This window comes from Cryptomeria japonica, chromosome 7 (genome assembly GCF_030272615.1).
Source record: "Cryptomeria japonica chromosome 7, Sugi_1.0, whole genome shotgun sequence".
In the NCBI taxonomy this organism is placed as follows: Eukaryota; Viridiplantae; Streptophyta; class Pinopsida; order Cupressales; family Cupressaceae; genus Cryptomeria; species Cryptomeria japonica.
Window position 1 is genome coordinate 242,837,223 of NC_081411.1, and position 19,453 is coordinate 242,856,675.

Here is a 19,453-nt window from a genome sequence, read left to right on the forward strand (position 1 = left end):
GGATCCTCAAGTGAAAACCACACAGTGGCATTTTTAGAGACCAAAAGAGTAAACACAAAGGACACATCCAAAGGTAAAAACCTCTCTGAGGCACCTAAGGATGGAAGGTATGACTTTCTCCCCTTTAGCACAAATCAGGTTTAGATCATCTATTCTTATAGAATAAACAAAGGAAGTCAATCCACACATAATACATCTAATAGAATCATTAACTCCAACTGAAGATCTCGATTTTATAGAGTTCTTTTAAAAGCGACAAATTAATTTTGCATGGTCCTATGCAGACATACCGAGACTAGATCTAAAGCTCGTAATGCATCACTTGACAGTAGCTGACGAAGCCAAACTAGTAAAGCAAAATCTCAGAAAAGATGCATCTCAGATCGCACTATTAGCAAAAGAGGATCTCAAGAAGCTATTAGATGTGGGTTTCATAAGACCCATTGATTATGCAAAATGGATCTCCAACATTGTACTAGTGGGAAGATCAACTGGGGGCATCCGTATCTGTACATATTTTAGAGATCTAAACAAAGCATGTCCTAAGGATGACTTCCCTCTTCTAAACATTGATATGATCGTGGACCTCACAACAGGACATGTAATGCTATCACTCATGGATGGCTTTATAGGATACAACCAGATCAAGATCGCCCCAAAGGATCAACACAAAACAAATTTTACATGCCCATGGGGTACATACTATTGGAATGTGATGCCATTCGGTCTCAAGAATGCAGGATCCACCTATCAAAGGGCAATGGCTACTATCTTCCACGACATGATGCATACACTAATGGAAGACTATGTAGATGATTTACTAGCTAAATCATTAACAAGAGAGGGTCACCTTGTTGTACTGGACAAAATTTTCACCAGACTAGAACAATAGAATGTCCAACTCAATCTAAAGAAGTGTGTCTTTGGGGTAACCTCCACTAAACTCCTAGGATACATTGTCTCAAATAAAGAAATTGAGGTTGATCTTGCAAAGGTAAAATCCATCATGGAAATGCCACCTCCTAAGAACATTAGTCAATTGAGAACATTACAAGGAAGGCTATAGTCAATCCGTCACTTCATTGCACAATTGGATGATAAATGTCACCCCTTCACACATTTGCTCCATAAGAATGTCTTCTTCAAATGAGAAGAGAATTGTTAGCAAACATTACAACAGTTAAAGGACTACTTAATGACGCCACTATTATTGACACCACCATCTCCAGAAAGGCCCTTATTGTTATACATATCAACTACAACTCTGACCTTAGGAGTCTTACTCGCATAACATAATGCAGAAGGCAAATAATGTGCAATATACTACATTTACAGAATACTAGTAGGGTATGGACTCAATTATACCCCTATTGAATGAGCTTGCCTAGCAGTGATTTTAGCAGCAACCAAATTAAGGCATTACCAACTGACACACAAGATACAACTGATTGCCAAGATAGATGCACTCAAGTACTTACTCAGTAAAGAAACACTAACAAGTTAGTTGGCGAAGTGGGTTATGCTCCTCAATGAATTTGAAATAGAGTATGTGGACTAAAAAGAAATCAAATGACAGGTCATTGCAGATCAGTTGGCTGAAGCACCACTCATAGGAGACCATTCGCTCATCTCAAATTTTCCAGATGAGAAAATATTCACATTCATGCAAGCACAACAATGGAAGCTATATTTTAATGGGTCCTATACAAGACATTGTTCAGGAGCTGGCATTCTTTTCATCACACCTCAAGGTGATAGCATTCCCAAATAATATAGGCTTACATTCCCATGCACAAATAACATAGAAGAGTATGAAGCCTTGATCACATGACTAACAATGATCGTACAATGGAACTTAAAGGAGCTATAGATCTATGGCGATTCACAACTGGTAATTCGACAGATCAATGATGAATACCGAACTAAGGATGATAAGCTCATGCCTTACAAGAAAATGGTTGATAGCTTCAACTAATAATCATAGCTATCACTTTTGAGCAGATTCCTCAAGATCAGAACCGAGCTATAGATGCAATGGCTACCATAGCCTCTCTCCTCAATCTTCCATATAATTCAACATGCTATGAGTTCTTAGTTGAACAAGTTTGGATCCTCACTTATGATATCCTAGAATTCGAGATGGTATGTTAACTCATCAATCCCGATTCCCCATGGTATGGTGATTTTGACGCTTACCTGTGCGATCAAATCCTTCCACCAAACCAATCAAACAATCAATGAAAAACCTTCATACGTAGATTTGCTCGATACACTATCATTGTTGAAACCCTATACCGAAAAAGTCTCGATGGTACTCTACTCTGATGTTTAGAGAAAGGTGAGGTGACCAAAACTTTAGAAGAAGTACACAAAGGTATCTGTGGGGCTCATTCAAGTGGCCCTTCATTACCTAAAAATATCATGAGGGAAGGATACTATTGGCTCTCCATGGAAAAAGACTCATACTGCTTTATCAAAAAATGCAAAAAGTGCCAAGTTCACGAAGATCGGCATCAGTGCAATAACTGCAACCCATCGCAACACCATGGCCCTTTTGTCGGTGGGGACTTGACCTTGTGGGTAAAATCCATCCATCTTCATCCAATGGTTACAACTTCATCATTACCGCTATAGAATACTTCATCAAGTAGTTTGAAGTCATTCCACTCACCCAAGTCACTGGCAAGCAGATCGCCTCACTCATCTTAAATTATATCATCTTTCAGTATGGTGTATCCATATCCATAATCACAGATAATGGACTTCCCTTCAAAAATTAGGATGTCTGTGAACTCTATGAGAAGTTTCATATCGAACACCGTTTCTCCACCCCATATTACCCATAAGGAAATGATCAAGAAGAAGCCTCAAACAAGAACATCCTGAGAATCCTCAAGAAGACAGTTAATCATGCTGGTCATGATTGGCACATTTTACTGAATCCTGCACTATAGGCATATTGAACTAGCATTCAAACCCCTACAGGCGCAATCCCATACTCACTTGTTTATGGAGCAGAAGCTATCCTACCTATTGAGGTTGAATTACCATCCCTGCGGGTCTCCTTACACAATTTGATTACTGATAAATAGTACTGAGTTTCTCATCTTTAGGACTTGGAATTGCTTAATGAAAAGCGACAAGCTACCTACAATCACCTAAAATCATATCAACATTGTATGAGTACAAGGTACAATCGTAGGGTCAAACCTCACACATTTGATGTAGGAGATCTTATCCTCAGAGAGAATCCTCCCAATCAACCAAATAGAGAACACCGAGGCAAATTTGAATCCAATTGGCTGGGTCCATATGTCATCACTATAGTCTTCGTGTCTAGGTAATATCAATTAGCAACTTCAGAAGGGGAACCATTGGAAGATCCAATAAATAAAATGCATCTCAAAAAATTTCATACATAAGCTGTACAGAGCATCAGGCTCAAAAATACCAAAAATATTTTTAAAAACTCTTGAAAAAAGTACAAAAAATGAAAAATTCAAGAAAATAGTAAAGAAAAATCATTCATCCAAATGGTGAAAGCCACTTCAGTGACGCCTTGGATAAGTATGGTGGTGAAAAGCTAGCAAATAGGCGCCATTCGTAAAGGTTGTGGCTCCATTGTCTTTCAGACTTGTTGCGATCACATCAATACATCCACTCATACATCATATCTACCATGGCTTGTTATTGATAAAAAATTAGGATTATTGTCTCATGTGTCCCACATCATGCTTTCACACCAACACCTAACTGGGGGAAATTTTTTACCTATATGATGGGAGTGGATTCTCAAAAACTAGTGATTTGATGAGTTATTCGAAAAATATCTTAAAATAATCCAAAACATTCATAAAATCTCAAAAAAATACCAAAAACATTCTGAAAATATCTTAAAGAAAAAGCAAAAACATTCAAAACAAAACAAAAACCCAAAAACCTAAAAAAAATATCAAAATCAAAATCAATAAAAAACATTGCAATACACTTATTCATTGTACATAAACATCGAGCCAGACACAAAACAACATTTGAGCTACCTACAAGATGACCGACTATCAGACAAACAAAAACATCTGATCAACGCATACACGAAACTGTCTTAAACAAGGATACATCCTTCCTTCAAAACAAGACATGGTGGCATATCTCTTTGACAAGAAGATTATGTTTGGCTGATAGGAATTTGGTCAGATTACTGTTTTTAATATCAAGTTCCTATGCTACTCTAGGATATCCACAAGTGATTAGAGTGGTCAGGATGGTTCATGATATCTTTTTCTTTGTTTTTTGTCTACGGATTGTTCCAATGAAGTTCTGGGGCAAATCTCATGGTGTCTATGTGGGAAGTTCACTAAGCTACGAGATCCTATATAAAAATACAAGTCATGGATCAATATGGCTTATTGACTACAGTATATACCTTGACCATGTGTATATGACCTAGAATAGAGGGTAATTTTTCCTTGTCTGCGATGTTTGTTTACAAGTGTAACGCTCAACCTTGGTTTCTGAAACCTCGGTCAAGATCAATACCAAATAAGCCCAATGATGAAAGAAAACACTCTAAAAAGCACAAGATCCATCCATTTCATTTCATTTGAACATATCCTACCGTTGCATTTCATCCATCCATAAATTCATATCGCTGCATATCATTCATACATAGTCATGATAATGGATAACTCTATTTTGACACTCTTCCATAGGAATGGTTACTAGGTCCTCCATACCTTGTATCTAACATTGACTCCCCCCTCACCCTCCCTATCCAGGTCATCATCGCATACCCAACATCATTTCCCATCAAAATTGATCAAGCCAAGTACTCTAAATTGAGGTCGCATCTAGGTCATCCTTTAGGCAAAACAAGTTATTGTGTTAGCCATTTTAACCCAACTATCAATTGGTCAACCTATCAACCATAGTCTAAATGGACAACTGCATCAATTGTCTAAGTCTCAATGAGTAATTTTCCTCAAATGCCTTGACTTCATCAGGGAATTACATCAATTGTCTAAGTCTCAATAGGTCAGTTTGATTCAGTTACTCAAACGTTATCATGTCCGAGCGAACAACTAACATTAACTGCCATGCTTTGACTAAAACTGGGGCAATTCAACTAATTGCACCAGACTGCCCAAAATAATATTGATCAATTGAATAACATCAATCAAATGCACCACAATACCACCTTTACATCATATCTCCTGCATGACCTAAGGGTACTTACCAGCTTCCCATTATTCTCTACTACTCGCCATTCACCCTCATTCATTCTAGCATCCTCAATTCTACCATGCCTCGTTTTTTCAAAAAATTCGAGAGATCTCCCAAATTTTCAAAATTTTATCCCATCTCTTGAGGGGGCATACCTAACTACCAACCTAGTGGATACTAGGGCATGTACCATGCTTTCTTGTTTTTCTTTGAAACAATGTGATAAACCGCACCGTCTCAAAGAGGGGCAAATGTAGACACCCAAATCTGTCCACTTAATTAAATGAATACTTAGCATTTATTTGATTATTTAACCATCATTCAACAATTAATTAATATTTAATTAATTCACCCTAACCCTCTTCTCCTATTAATTAAATAAATTATTCAATTTATTTGATTTAATTCATTTAGCCAAATTCTAGCTTTAAATTAAATGAATCATATTTATTTGATTAAATCCCCTTTTCACATTTAATTAAATCTACATTTAATTAAATACCCTATTCACATATAAATAAATCAATATTTATTGAAATATCTATCTAAATGCAAGTTGCACCAATAATTGAAATAAATGAATTTTAATTCAATTAAAATCCTAAAAATCCTTCCCACTTGCATTTTCCTACAAACCCACTTGCATGCTTAAACCTCTTCTATATTCTTCTAATCACTTCCTATTTGCCTAATCCCCTCCTAACCATTTACACATTCCTTAAGGAGGGGTTGTTTCTCAAAACCATGCAAAGTCTTCAATAACCATTAAAAGCTTTATGTCTTCAACAAGTTAAGCTCCAAAGTCTTTTCAAACCATTAAAGGTTAACCCACTTCTAACCCTTGGTTAGAGACTTTCTCTCTAAATTAAACATCCTTTTAACTCACAGGTCTCTTCAAGCATTCATTGCTTTGACCATAGTTATCCTTTAACTCTTGCAAATTATTATCCATTAACTCAACCCTAACCAAACCCCCTAGGGTAACCATCATGTCCCCTCGGGCATTTAATGTCTCTTCTCTCTCCTCTCAAGCCTTCTTATGTTGACACTTGTCATCATGGGATTGGGTTGAAAACCATCACATGGATCATGAATCATGCAATATTGGCCCTCCACAAACTTGATCAATCTTGACCATCTAATCTTCTATTTTTCCTATAAATAGAACCCTTCTCCTCAAGCAAAAGAGGAAGCATTAGAGCATTGTTATTATAGTGGAATTTGAATAGATACTTAGAGATTTCTCATAGCATCACCCTTTAGTTTTGCATAGCATATGTTTTCATTTTCAACCATCTTGAATCTGTATTTGGCATCCATGGTTAATGTTAAAAGTTGAGAGCTACACTCATTTGGAACTTTGAGAGGAGGGAAACAAGGGAGGAACAACAAAGGCATCATGGAAGCATCTTAGGGAGACTCTTCTCCTTTCTTGTTATTTTGTTAAGCTTCTTTCAAGCTTTTTGAATCTCCTTTGAAATATTTTTGGAATGGTTTTTAGTTCTTTGTTTTGGTTTTGAAACTAAAATACTAACATTGAACTTTTTTTTTGGCTCTTATCCACATTTCCATGGCATCACTAAATAACTAGGATGGATCTGATTATAATGCCCAAAATACTATGTTGGCAAATATACCAAGGTTGATCTTGGAAGAGAAAAATAAGATGCTCACAAAAAATTTCACACCAGTAGAGATTAAAATGGCCCTTAAATAATTACATCTAGATAAAGCACCAAGGCCAAATGGGTTTCAAGCTAGATTTTATCAAAAGTGTTGGCATATGATAGGAAATGAGATGGTTGAGGCATTAGAAGTTGCAAGGAACTCATGAACATCCCCAAGGGAGATAAACAACACTTGAATCACCTTAATACCCAAGAAGGCAAACACTTTATGCTTAGACAAATTTAGACCAATATGACTATGTAACACTATATATAAATTATTGGCAAAAGCCCTAGCCAATAGATTAGAGAAGGTATTACCTATCATCATTTCAGAAAAAAAACAAATAAGATTTGTGCCAAGGAAGTACATATCTGATGGAGTAATAATATCACAAGAAGCCATCTATTCAATTCATGCAAAGATTATCCAAGCATGATTATTAAATTGGATTAAAAAAAAGCATATGATAAAGTAGATCGAAGGATCCTATGCAAGTGCCTAGAAGCCATTGGTTTTTGTAAAGAATTGATCAATTTGATATATTTTAGTATTTCTAGTCCAAGATTTTTAGTGCTAGTTAATGGAACTCCTAAAGGGTTCTTTGAGATCTCTATAGGATTATGACAAGGGAATCCAAATTCCCCTTCCCTTTTTATCATTATGGCTAAGGCTCTACGAAGAGCCATTAGCAAGGCTCAAGAGGCAGAACAAATAAGAGGAGTCAAGATATCTAATATAACCCAAGCAATTTCTCATCAATAGTTCACAAAGAACACAATGTTATTTAGTTATGGAAACAAACAAGAGGCTGGACATTTAAAAAATATACTTAATCTTTATTCCAAAGCATTGGGATAACTAGTTAGCCAAGAGAAATTGAAGATATTCTTTTTTATGTCAAACCTAGATTAGAGAGAAATATTAGACATTTTGGGCTTCACATTAGGAAAACTACCCTGCACTTATTTGGGGTTACCATCGGATAAAGGAATAAGATCTTCCAAAATATGGGATCCTGTTGGTGAAAAAATGGATAGGAAAATGGATTCATGGAAGAGAAAATGGCTATCTTGGGCAGGTAGAGTAACTATGTTGAAGGTTGTTCTATCTACCTGACCCATATATTTGATATCTTGTCTACCTCTCTTAGATGGGGAAAATTTTAGCTTAGTGCATAAGATGAGAAATTTATTTTGTTAAGGAAAGGAAAAGAAGAAAAATATGACATTAATAACATGTGACAAAATTGGCAAACCTATTGAAATAGGGGGCATAGGGCTAAATAACCAACAATGGCAAAACAAAGCTCTGGGAGCCAAATTTGTGTGAAAGATGTATAAGGAGCCTCACTTAAAATGGTTGAGGATACTTAAAGATAAATACATGGAAGTCATCAACCCAAGTGGGGTTTTTAGAACCCCAAACCCTCCTCAAGGCTCAAGAGTATAAAATTTTATGATGAAATGTCACGATCTTATCATAGAGAAAATCTCTTGGGATATAACAGATGGACAAAGTGCTACCCAGTAATAGATAACATGATGAACAATGACAGGATTAGAGAATTTTTTAGCAAGAATGGGGCATATATGTAAGGAACTATGGGGTAATATTGAATGGGGATCCCTCTCTGGGATTAAAGTGGGAGTCATTTAATGACTTCCCCTTACCGAGAGCAAAGTTAATTCAACTTGGGGAGATTTTAAAAACTAGATCAATGACATTCCAAAATGGAGAGGATACACTAGTTTGGATGGGAGCTAAAATGAGAAATTATAACTCTAAAGATGGATATAAAGTAATTGTCAAGAAGCAAAGATTTCAAAATACGGAGATCCCAATCCAGTTATGTTGGGATAGAATGTGATTTTCAAAAGAGATATCATTCACTTGAGTGGTTTTATAAGGATGAGTTCTTACATCTAATAGATTTAAGAAAATTGGGTTTGTTGGCCCCTTTGTCTGTGTCCTATGTGAACATAGTGAAGAGATAGTGAATTGTATCTTTTTGAAATGTCCATTCGCTTAGAAATGTTGGATATGGCTATGTGCTAAGTTGGGGTGGATAACAACACTCCCCAATCACATTATGAGCCTTATTGAATATTGGCCCAAAATATTTAGATCGAGTTTAAATGTTAACTTGTGAATTACATCTCCTTCTCTGTTGACATGGGAACTATAGAAGTAGAGAAATCGAAGAATTTTTCAAGACAAAAAGATGGGTTGGGAGGCTTTATCAAACAAGATAGAAGCTACCATTATGGGGGTAATTAACAGTAGACTTATAACACACTATCCAAAAGAAGCCTAGTTCACTAATCGAGATGGTCAAATTAGGGGAAGAAAGAATGGATTGAGAATCTCCCCCTTTTATAGTAATAGAGATGTTGTTAGCAAAAATGGAAGAGACAAGTGTGATTGAATTCCTCCTAAAAGAGGTTGGTTTAAGATGAACTTTGATGGAGCATCTAGAGGGAACCCTAGGGTCTCAAGAGCAGGTTGTGTAGTTCATTCTTGGGATGGATTAGTAGTAGCTAAAATTGCAAAACCTTTAGAGAAGGATACCAATAAAATAATAGAGTTCAAGGATCTAGCAGAAGGTTTTCTCTTATGCAAAGATCTAGGAATCAAGGAGGTGGAAATAGAAGGCGATTCTATAAGTTATCAATGCAATCAGAATAGGAGTGACCCCCAATTAGAGACTGAATGCATTATTGGGAAGAGCATTAAAACTACTAAAGTTCTTTGATGCGGTCACCATAAACTAGATATATCAAGAGGCAAATTGTAAAGCAAACCAGTTGGAAAATCTTGGAGTGGATGGCAAGGAATTTAGGAAGGTGGGACTAGAATAGAAGATTCGTATTCAATTAAAAAACTCGAATTTGAATAAAGATAAAGGTCATTGGTAAGGGAGGAAATCCAATTTTAAAGATGAGGTGGATCAATGATGCCAATGGAGACATAATAGCGGCACATCATATTGATTATAGGGAAAGATATTTAATGTAAGTATATTTCAATCTTAAATGTAAAGGACAAATCAAATATCTCCCCATGAGTTGATATCAAAGCAAATTTGGGGAATTGAAAATCTCAAATCCCAAACGAGCGTATCCTTGGCAAATATGTAAGCTTCCTTTTTGAATTTTCAAACCTCGTGCCCCAAGTTAGATATGGTCATTATTATTCACAGCTTTGGTGCCAGATTAAATCATCAACAACCTGGTGATGAATGAACTCATCTAATTTGCCTATACGATAATACGACCACCTCTTTTGGGGGGATATGGATCACAACACATTTGGGTATTATGACTTGACATTAATGACATGTTTTTTCGTGAAGATAGGACTAATAGGAGAAATTTTCCATATAATCTACCCCCAAGAGAATGTTTACACACCTTTTGAGTGGAGCGTTTTATAGAATTCTTCTGCATTCCCAAGTTTTTAGGGCTCATAGATTCGCCTATCATACTGGTTGCTAGCAAAAGACAGATGTCATTTCTAGGGTTTGTGACCAACAAATGTCTCATGGAAGCACTGAATCACTCCCATAGATTACTTCTTCATGCAGTCAAACCTATTCTAGGTGGTGAGTTTTTGAGAGATGATCAAAGATATAGGGTTAATATAGACATCCTGATCGTATTTCTTGCTATAGTGTTGATGATTGGAGAGCAGAAAGTGGCGGTGGAGGAATTATGTTATCAAGTTTTCAATGCTGCATTTCTTGGAGACCTCGACCAAGTGGTGAAGAATATAGATGGGAATCTCACCATTCCTTATCCTATGCATTATTTCGTTGTGAAGCATGATGGGAAGGATGTCCCCAAATTTCCAATGCTCTTGGTTTGGGATACAATGCCATTTGACATAAGGAGGCCCATCATTTGAAGGAACCTGGATTTCTTGAAAAGGCTTATGGGCTTTACACCAGATGGGTTTCTGGGAGAAATCATTGGAGATGTTGTTGATGAAAATGTTGAATGGGTCCTACAATTCAAACATAAGGAAGGCAACAAAGACTCAAGTGAAGAAGAATCGGAGATGGAAACCGAGGAGCAAGGACGTCTTCCAGTTGCAGTTGATGGAGCCCATCAAGGTTTGAGTTGGGGAGGGGCTGGACCTTCATCCTCTCTTGGTGGCCAAGGCAAAGAGATAGCTCCAATAGGAGCTTAATTTGGTTTACTTCTTCTCCTTATCTTTTTTTACTTTTATATTAAACTATATTCGACTTTGGCCCTTAGTTGAAAAAAAAGTTATTTAATTTTATTTTTGTTATTTAATTTAATTCATTTAAGTTATTTAATCTAATTTAAGTTATTTAATTTAATCTAATTTCTTTTCTTTTTTTTTCTTTTCTTTAATTTAAGTCATTAGTTCATTCCATATGAAGGATACTAATGCATTCATTGCATCCAACTTTTTAATTGGTTCAATCAAACATTCTAAAGAATTAAAAAATTTGAGCAACAACTTTGTAGTCTATACTTACTTTTTTCATTTAATAATTTACAGTATGTCATTTATCTTACTCCCTATTGGCTCATGTTGAGAATAGTCATTGCAAAATTCAAATTATTATTATTTGTTTAGAATTTTGTTAGTTTAGTTAATGACCTCAATGACATATAAAATATTTTATAATCATCATAAAAGTACATTGTTGACTTTAACATTGTGTTATCTCCTTGTATGACATTTGTGATGTTATTCATATTTATCCAATTAAATATACTATTTTAAAAAAATCTTAGGAACTATGTAATTTATAAACTACCTACCTACTTTATGTATTGTCTATGCAACAATTATCATATTTTTCCACTGAAGGCATTCTTATTTGAAATGGATCGAGCTCATTAGAACCATCAACGGTTGACACCATCTGAATAGCGATATAAGATGATTAAATGCTTTGTAACCATCAATGATATTGGTCCTCCTTTTCTCATTGTCGTCAATAACACTTTTACCCTTTTTTTGTTTCCCTTTTTCCCTTCAATCCATATTTACTTATACACATCCCAATACTTTCTTCTATACCAAAAAATGGCATGCATAACTTAAAAGTTATTGATGCATGCAACCTTTTTCTTTATGTTTGGTAAGTCATTAATTTAACTTAAAATGGGAAAAAAAAAGTAATTACATTTATTTTGTAGTTTAATTTTTTTAGATCATTAAATTCAAGAATCATAAAACACAATAATCATGAAACATATAATATCTCTATAGTAATTTTAATTTTAAATCTTAATTAATTATTCCAATTATTAATGTTTTGTGATATTTTAGAAAAAATACAATTCTTTTTATAAGTTAAAAGAAGCAAAATGAAATAGAAGAATACAATCATAATATTACACACATAGTATAATTTATAAAGAATTAAAATAAATTAATAATTAAAATTAAATTAAATTAAGTTATAAATAATTATCATCTTAATATTAATATTTTAAATAATATAAATTATATTATTATATATTATATGTTACAAAATTTTAGTTTATTTCTAAAATATTATTATATTTTATAATAAAAATTATTAAATATAAATTTATAATTAATATATAATATATTTTTATACAATACAAATTAAATTATATAATATAACTATATTTTATTTTGCTTATAATATTTGATATTATTTATATTATATCGAATATTATATTTTATATAGTGTACAATATTAAATTTACTTTTGAAAATAATATTATAATTATAAGAATCATTTTACAACATCAACTTGCTAACCTATACCTAGCGTACAAGATTAGCATTCAAGTGATGGAAGAAACATTTAATGAATTCCATGCAAATTGTGACAAACTAGCTACCTCTTGTACCTTTTTGTAGGATACACATGCCAATGAGTACCATGGTCAAGAAATGGGTAGCATATTAAAATTACATTCCAAAACTATTTTAATAATATGTAATAGAATTTTACTTTATGTTATGTATATAGTATATACTACAATACTGATACTATGACATCCTTTTGCACCTTTGTACAAGAAATGCATGCTCCTAGTACAATTACTTTTAGAGGTACTTGAATAATGTGAAATAATATTTTACTGATGCACAGAGAGATGGAAAACCACAAAAAATCACAATTCAAGCACCTTTGAATGATTCTTTCACCTTTATTGCTCTGACTTAGTCTCTTTTCACAATCCTTCGATCTTGGTCTTGTAGCCCTCCATAACTGATTTTATGATCATAATTAATTGTACGGGTGGAATCTGACAAAATTAAAGACATTTTAGGATACCCATTTAGCTCTTTTGTAACATATTTGGAAATGAGTGTGGGTTACTTTGGAACATATGGCTAGAAAATTGACCGGTAATGCTGCTACAAGGACTTAAACTCAGAATTTTCACTATGAAATGCAATGAATTGTCATTCATACTTTTTACACCATAGGAACATGATATCAATCGCTTTGGTTATATCGTAGACAACATAGGTACAAAATTTTCCCCAAAGCTACATAAATATGTAACGGTGGAAACAAAAGTTATAGTGTTTTTCCTAAAACGGGTAACCCTAGGTAGGGTTCTAGGCAGCATACACTAAAGTGATCATAACTCCCTTCAAACTTAATGAAAATGAATGAAACATAATGCAATAGGAAGAAGATTCAATTATCCATCAATCCCAACACATACATGTTCATTTCCAGGCCATACAAATGTGAACAAGTCTGTAGAGAAGCAAATAAAGTTTGAAAAAGACAAAAAAAGATAGGAGTTTCATTGATTTTCTTCCACACATCATTTTCCAGCCCTTTTCTCGACCTCATATGGAATATTTGAACATATTAAAATGTTTCTCAACCATATGTTCCACCTTCCAATTGCATAACTACCTAATTACAATTCATGACTCTTCAACTTCCAAAATTGACAACTTGGCAACTTTGCAACATGATAATTTCTTGAAATCTTTTATAACATTTTACATACTTTACCAATTGGAAAGCAAATGACCCTAAAAACATTGTAAATGGTATTTTAAGACCTTATCACATCACAAAATGACTTTCTTATGCTTAGAACCTATCTACTTAGCCCATTACATCAAAATTTGAACATGTTTTAGGTGCTCCCACACCAACTATCAATACTCACGTTTGCTTCCTAATTTTTGAGTAATTGGAAAAAATACTTAGACCCTGTATCACCCATCTCCATCCAGTTGATTCGAGCTCTAGTTGTAGCTCCTTGTATTCTCATATTCTGAATTATTCTAAGTGCTCCCTTAGCTTGACACAAGGCATCCACCACATCGGTGTTAGTGGTGTTGCTTTGGATATCTTCCTCTTCTTTCAAAAGAACAATATGGGCCTCAGATTCCATCCTTCTAAAATCCTTGGTTGTCTTCTTTCCCACAATTTGGAAAAGATTCTTCCAAATATGAATACAATCATTCCACCTGTCAATACTACTACCTTGCTTCACAATTTGCATGTCGAACTACCTGATAATGTGAATTGCCTATAGGATATCTTCTTCCTCAAGAAGAGTAGTATTGAGGTCAAATGCATTCTTCAAAACACATGGTCTTAGGGGAAGGTCCTTATGCAAAATGATAATAGATATCATATGGTGATCTGAGAGAGTGAAGGGAATAACTCTCACCAAACCCCCATCAGAGTCTTTTTTGGCTCTAAAGAAATCCACATTGTAATAAAATTCGTCCAATCTGTAGTAGATCCTCTTATTTCCTTGTTGGGAGTTACACTAGGTGTATTGGATCTCTTTGAAATCATTTTTTCCTCCTACCAAGGGATCCACAAGTTTAAGTTTGCTTAGCATTATGTTCCAAAAAAATCTTTCATCACCTCTCCATTTAAATTTCTTACCACCACATTTGTCCTGCGAGTTGTCTATCATATTAAATTCCCCCCCCCGTGATCTAAGAGATATATTCAATCTGATAGATCCACTTCCAGAGTTCAGTTCTTTCCTTATAGTCATTGGGGGCATATACAGAACCAATCCCAAATTCAAATTCTCCATACTTCAATATGACCCAGACCATCCTATTACATGGTGAGCATCCCCACCGAACAATAAAATTTCTCCACTTATTGCTTAGTAAGATGGTTGCACCCCCTTTTCCTCTTTCATGCTTAGTAGAAAAATATTCAACATCCCTCAAAATACTTTTCAAGTTTATATCAAGGAAAAAATCCGTAGCTTTCAATTCCTGAAGAAGCAGAATATCAACATCATTCCTTATTTTCAAGAACCTTTTCACCACATAATTTCTGTCTGGGGACTCTAGACCCCTAATATTCTAAGAGAAAAGATTTAATTCCATTAGAAACTAGGGGGAAATTTCCATTGGGGCCTTGAAACTGTTATAGCATTTGGCTAACATTCCTTTTGGGGCTTTTTTCTCTTGATTAGAAATGGAAGATCCACTAGGTCTTCCTCTCTTTCTTTTAAATTCAAAGATTTGATTAGTTTTCAAGCAAGGAGAGGATTATTTTTAAGTTTTCTTTACTTTCTTTTTTCTCTTAGCCTTTCTAAATCCCAACTCTTTCATATTTTCATCAACCAGATCCTTATTGGGATCCCCCTTGAAAGGGACTATTGCCTGTTTAATAGGTTTGTCATTATCAATGTCACCCTCATTAGAATTCTCAACCTCCATACTCTTTATAATCTCATCATTGCTAGAATCAGCCACCTTGCTAGGCTCTCCAACACCACTGTTGGGAATTAGGTCGAATATGAAGGAGGTGTGTTATATGGATGGGAGTCCTTATCATTATGAGAGTTACATTCTACAGTGTCCTCCATCCTCTCCATAACTTTTGAAGTATCAACTGAGGCATCCATCAATTTTATGGATCCATTTTTTGGGGTATTATCATCCTCTTAATCTCCTTTAGACCTCATCCAAACACTACTAGTGTCTAGAGATTGTCTTTCAAGGGTACTTATTTTATCATTGGTGGGGGAATTTAAGAGAGTATGGGAAGAGACTAACTTTTTTGCTCTGATCATGACAACTCTTCCTCTATTTATCAACATTAATCAAATTCTGGATTCTTTCTCTCACATTCGTCAATTTTTTTCACTTTCCTCGGATAAGTTGTTGGACGCTCAAATTTCTATGTACAGAGGGGGGAAATCATTCTCCAGGGGGGGGCACCGAAGGAGCCATATGTAAGTAGGGTGTTTGATTAGCAACAAGGGCATGATTAGCATCTCTAATTTTGGCACTGATAGAGTCAAGTTTATCAATAACGAAAACAACTAATTTGGATACAGAAGGAGCATGACTAGGATTTGAACAACAATTAGAAGAAGTTGTAATACCCTAAAAAATAGAAACTTGCATAGTCATAAAGGCTATGTGAATAGGTATGCCAACTACAGGTTATCATTGAACCAGAACAAGAAGGAACTTGCAGCATAAAAGATTTTCATATTAATACCATACATGTTTTTACTAAGTTGCTTGAAAAGTAGTCAGATGCTTCATCTTCTAATTTTGATAAGCCTGAAATGGGCTCCATTTATGATATTACCTATTCAACACCAAACTATGACTAATTTATCATGAATGTTGAAACTCTGTCTAAAGAAGATATTGTTGTTGAACCATAATACATAGTCCAGTCTAAAGTAGGAGAAGGGTCTAGTGGTAGGTATGCCGGGTTAGATTCTCTAAATGCTAACGTAGGCTTCAATAATCATTTTATGACTCTTCCCGATCTCAAGGCACTAACGCAAGGTAGTCTTCTAGAACTCAACTTGACAGTCCAAATATGTGATGACAATAATGTGAATTCACTTCAACCCGTCAAATATTTATCCCTGGTATACCCTGAACTGATTGATCGTACTCTACAAGACCAACCCATGGATATGCCTACCTTTTCCAATGACTATGCCTTAGCATGTTACCTTAATGCAGTTGAACCCATGAACTCTTCCATCAATGAATAGAGTTTGAACATGACATAAGCGGATATCAATTATCTTAGTCTCAAATATCAAAAGAAAAAAAAGTGTTCTGATGGCAAAAACCACACTGTGGCGATATCAGAATCGAAAAAAGTAAAAATAAAAGACGTATCTGACGATGAAAACCTCCCTAAGGCACTTGAAGGTGAGATTGTTGATATTCTGCCTAATCACTTTCAAGAGAGATCATCAGTACTGATTGAACCTACACAACCAGTCAATATTGGATCAACGGAAATTCATCATATAATATGTGTGGCTCAATCCCTATCGACAGAAGAATTGAAAGAGTTTACGGATTTATTCATAGAGAAAAAGATCAACTTTGCATGGACATATTCCGATATGTCGGGTCTGGATCCTGACCTTATAATGCATCATCTTTCTATTGCTCCTACAGTCAAACCTGTCAAACAAAAACTCTGAAAATTGCATCCTCATGTTGCATTGCTTGTTAAAGATGAGCTAGAGGAATTACTCAAAGAAGGATTCATTCGAGAAATTGATTATGCTGAGTGGATATCCAACATTGTCCCTATTTCAAAACCTGATAAATCAATCCGCGTCTGTACAGACTTTAGAGACTTGAACAAGGCATGTCCAAAAGATGATTTTCCACTGCCTAACATTGACATGATAGTAGACATGACTGCTGGTTATAAAATGTACTCTCTACTGGATGGCTTTTCTGGCTACAACCAAATCAAAATCGCACCTGAAGATCAAGATAAAACAACGTTCACATGTGCTTGGGGAACTTTCTGCTGGAATGTCATGCCCTTTGGTTTAAATAATGTAGGTGCTACCTATCAAAGAGATGTAACTACAATCTTTCATGACATGATGCACAAAAACATGGAAGACTATGTAGATGATACCCTGGTCAAATCTATGAAAATATCGACACATCTCTCAGAATTGGGTCTAATCTTAGACATAATGGAAAAGTTTAAACTCAGACTAAATCCTAAGAAATGTGCATTCAAAGTTACATCTGGGAAACTGCTAGGATACATTGTTTTAGCAAAAGGGATTTAAGTTGATCCATAAAAAGTTAAAGCTATAATGGAAATGCCACCTCTAAAGAATGTAAGTCAAATGAGAACTCTACAAGGGCAACTCCAATCAATAAGGTCCGCTTCATTTCTCAGCTAGAAGATATGGTTCAACCATTCACAAAAGTATTACGGAAAGGAGTTACATACAACTGGGATGAAGAATGTGAACAACACCTGAAACAGATTAAGGAATATCTTTCTAATCCACCCATTTTGATGCCACTGATTTAAGGCAAACCTTTGATTCTCTATATATCAGCTACTGACACATCACTAGGGGTACTTTTGGCTCAACATGATGAGAACAACAAGGAATGAGCTATATACTATATCATCAGGACGTTGGTATCCTATAAGATGAATTACACTATCATTGAGAAAGCTTGTTTGGCAATGGTCTTTGCTTCACATAAATTGAGACATTACATGATGGAACATTCCATCAAACCAGTTGCTAAGATTGATCCTCTGAAATATCTTCTAAGCAACGCAACACTCACATGGAGATTGGCTAAATGGGTTATGATACTCACTGAATTTGACATTGAGTATGTAGATCACAAAGCTATAAAAGGACAAGTCATTGTGGATCAACTTGTTGGCGCTCCGCTTGAAGATAATCAACCTTTAAACATAGAATTTCCAAATGAATCCATGATGCATCTTACTTAGCGATACTGAAAAATGTTCTTTGACGGATCTTTTACTCAACAAGGTTATGGTGTCGAGATCCTTTTTATCACTCCTCATAGATACTCAATTCCAAAGGCGTACAAGATCCTCTTTCCTTGTCCCAACAATATTGCAAAATATGAAGCCTTGGTGAATGGAATCAAACTGGCTATTGAATGGAAAGTTTTTGAGCTATACATCTATGGTGACTCTTAGCTGATAGTCAACCAGATCAATGATGTGTATCAAACTCGGGATGAAAAATTGATGCCCTATAAAAGAATGGTTGATGACTTTAAGAAATACTTTGTCTTTGTTTCATTTCAGTAGATTCCTAGATTAGCAAACAGAGCAACAGATGCTATGGCTACATTGGCATCTATACCACAACTACAAGAAACACAGTTTCATTATGAGTTCCTGGTGGAAGAGCTTCGTTATCCTGCTTATGATTCCCAGATGGTTTTTTCTATCATTGGGCATGACTCATATCGCTATAACCATATCTACTCTTACTTACATGACCAAATCATCTCTGATAACCTTACTCGCAATGAAAAAAGAAACATGATCCATAATGCTTCACAGTATGTCATCATAGCTAACGATCTATATAGGCGAGGTTTAGATAGTACTTTTCTTAGGTGTCTAGAAATTGAAGAGTCTCAACATGATTTTTCTAGAAGTCCATGAAGATATTTGTGGATCTTACTCAAACGGTCTAACTCTCTCTCAGAAACTGCTAAGGGTTGGCTACTATTAGCCAGATATGAAATAAGATGTTGTAAAAGCTGCTAAAACTTGTCAAAAATGTCAGTTCCATGG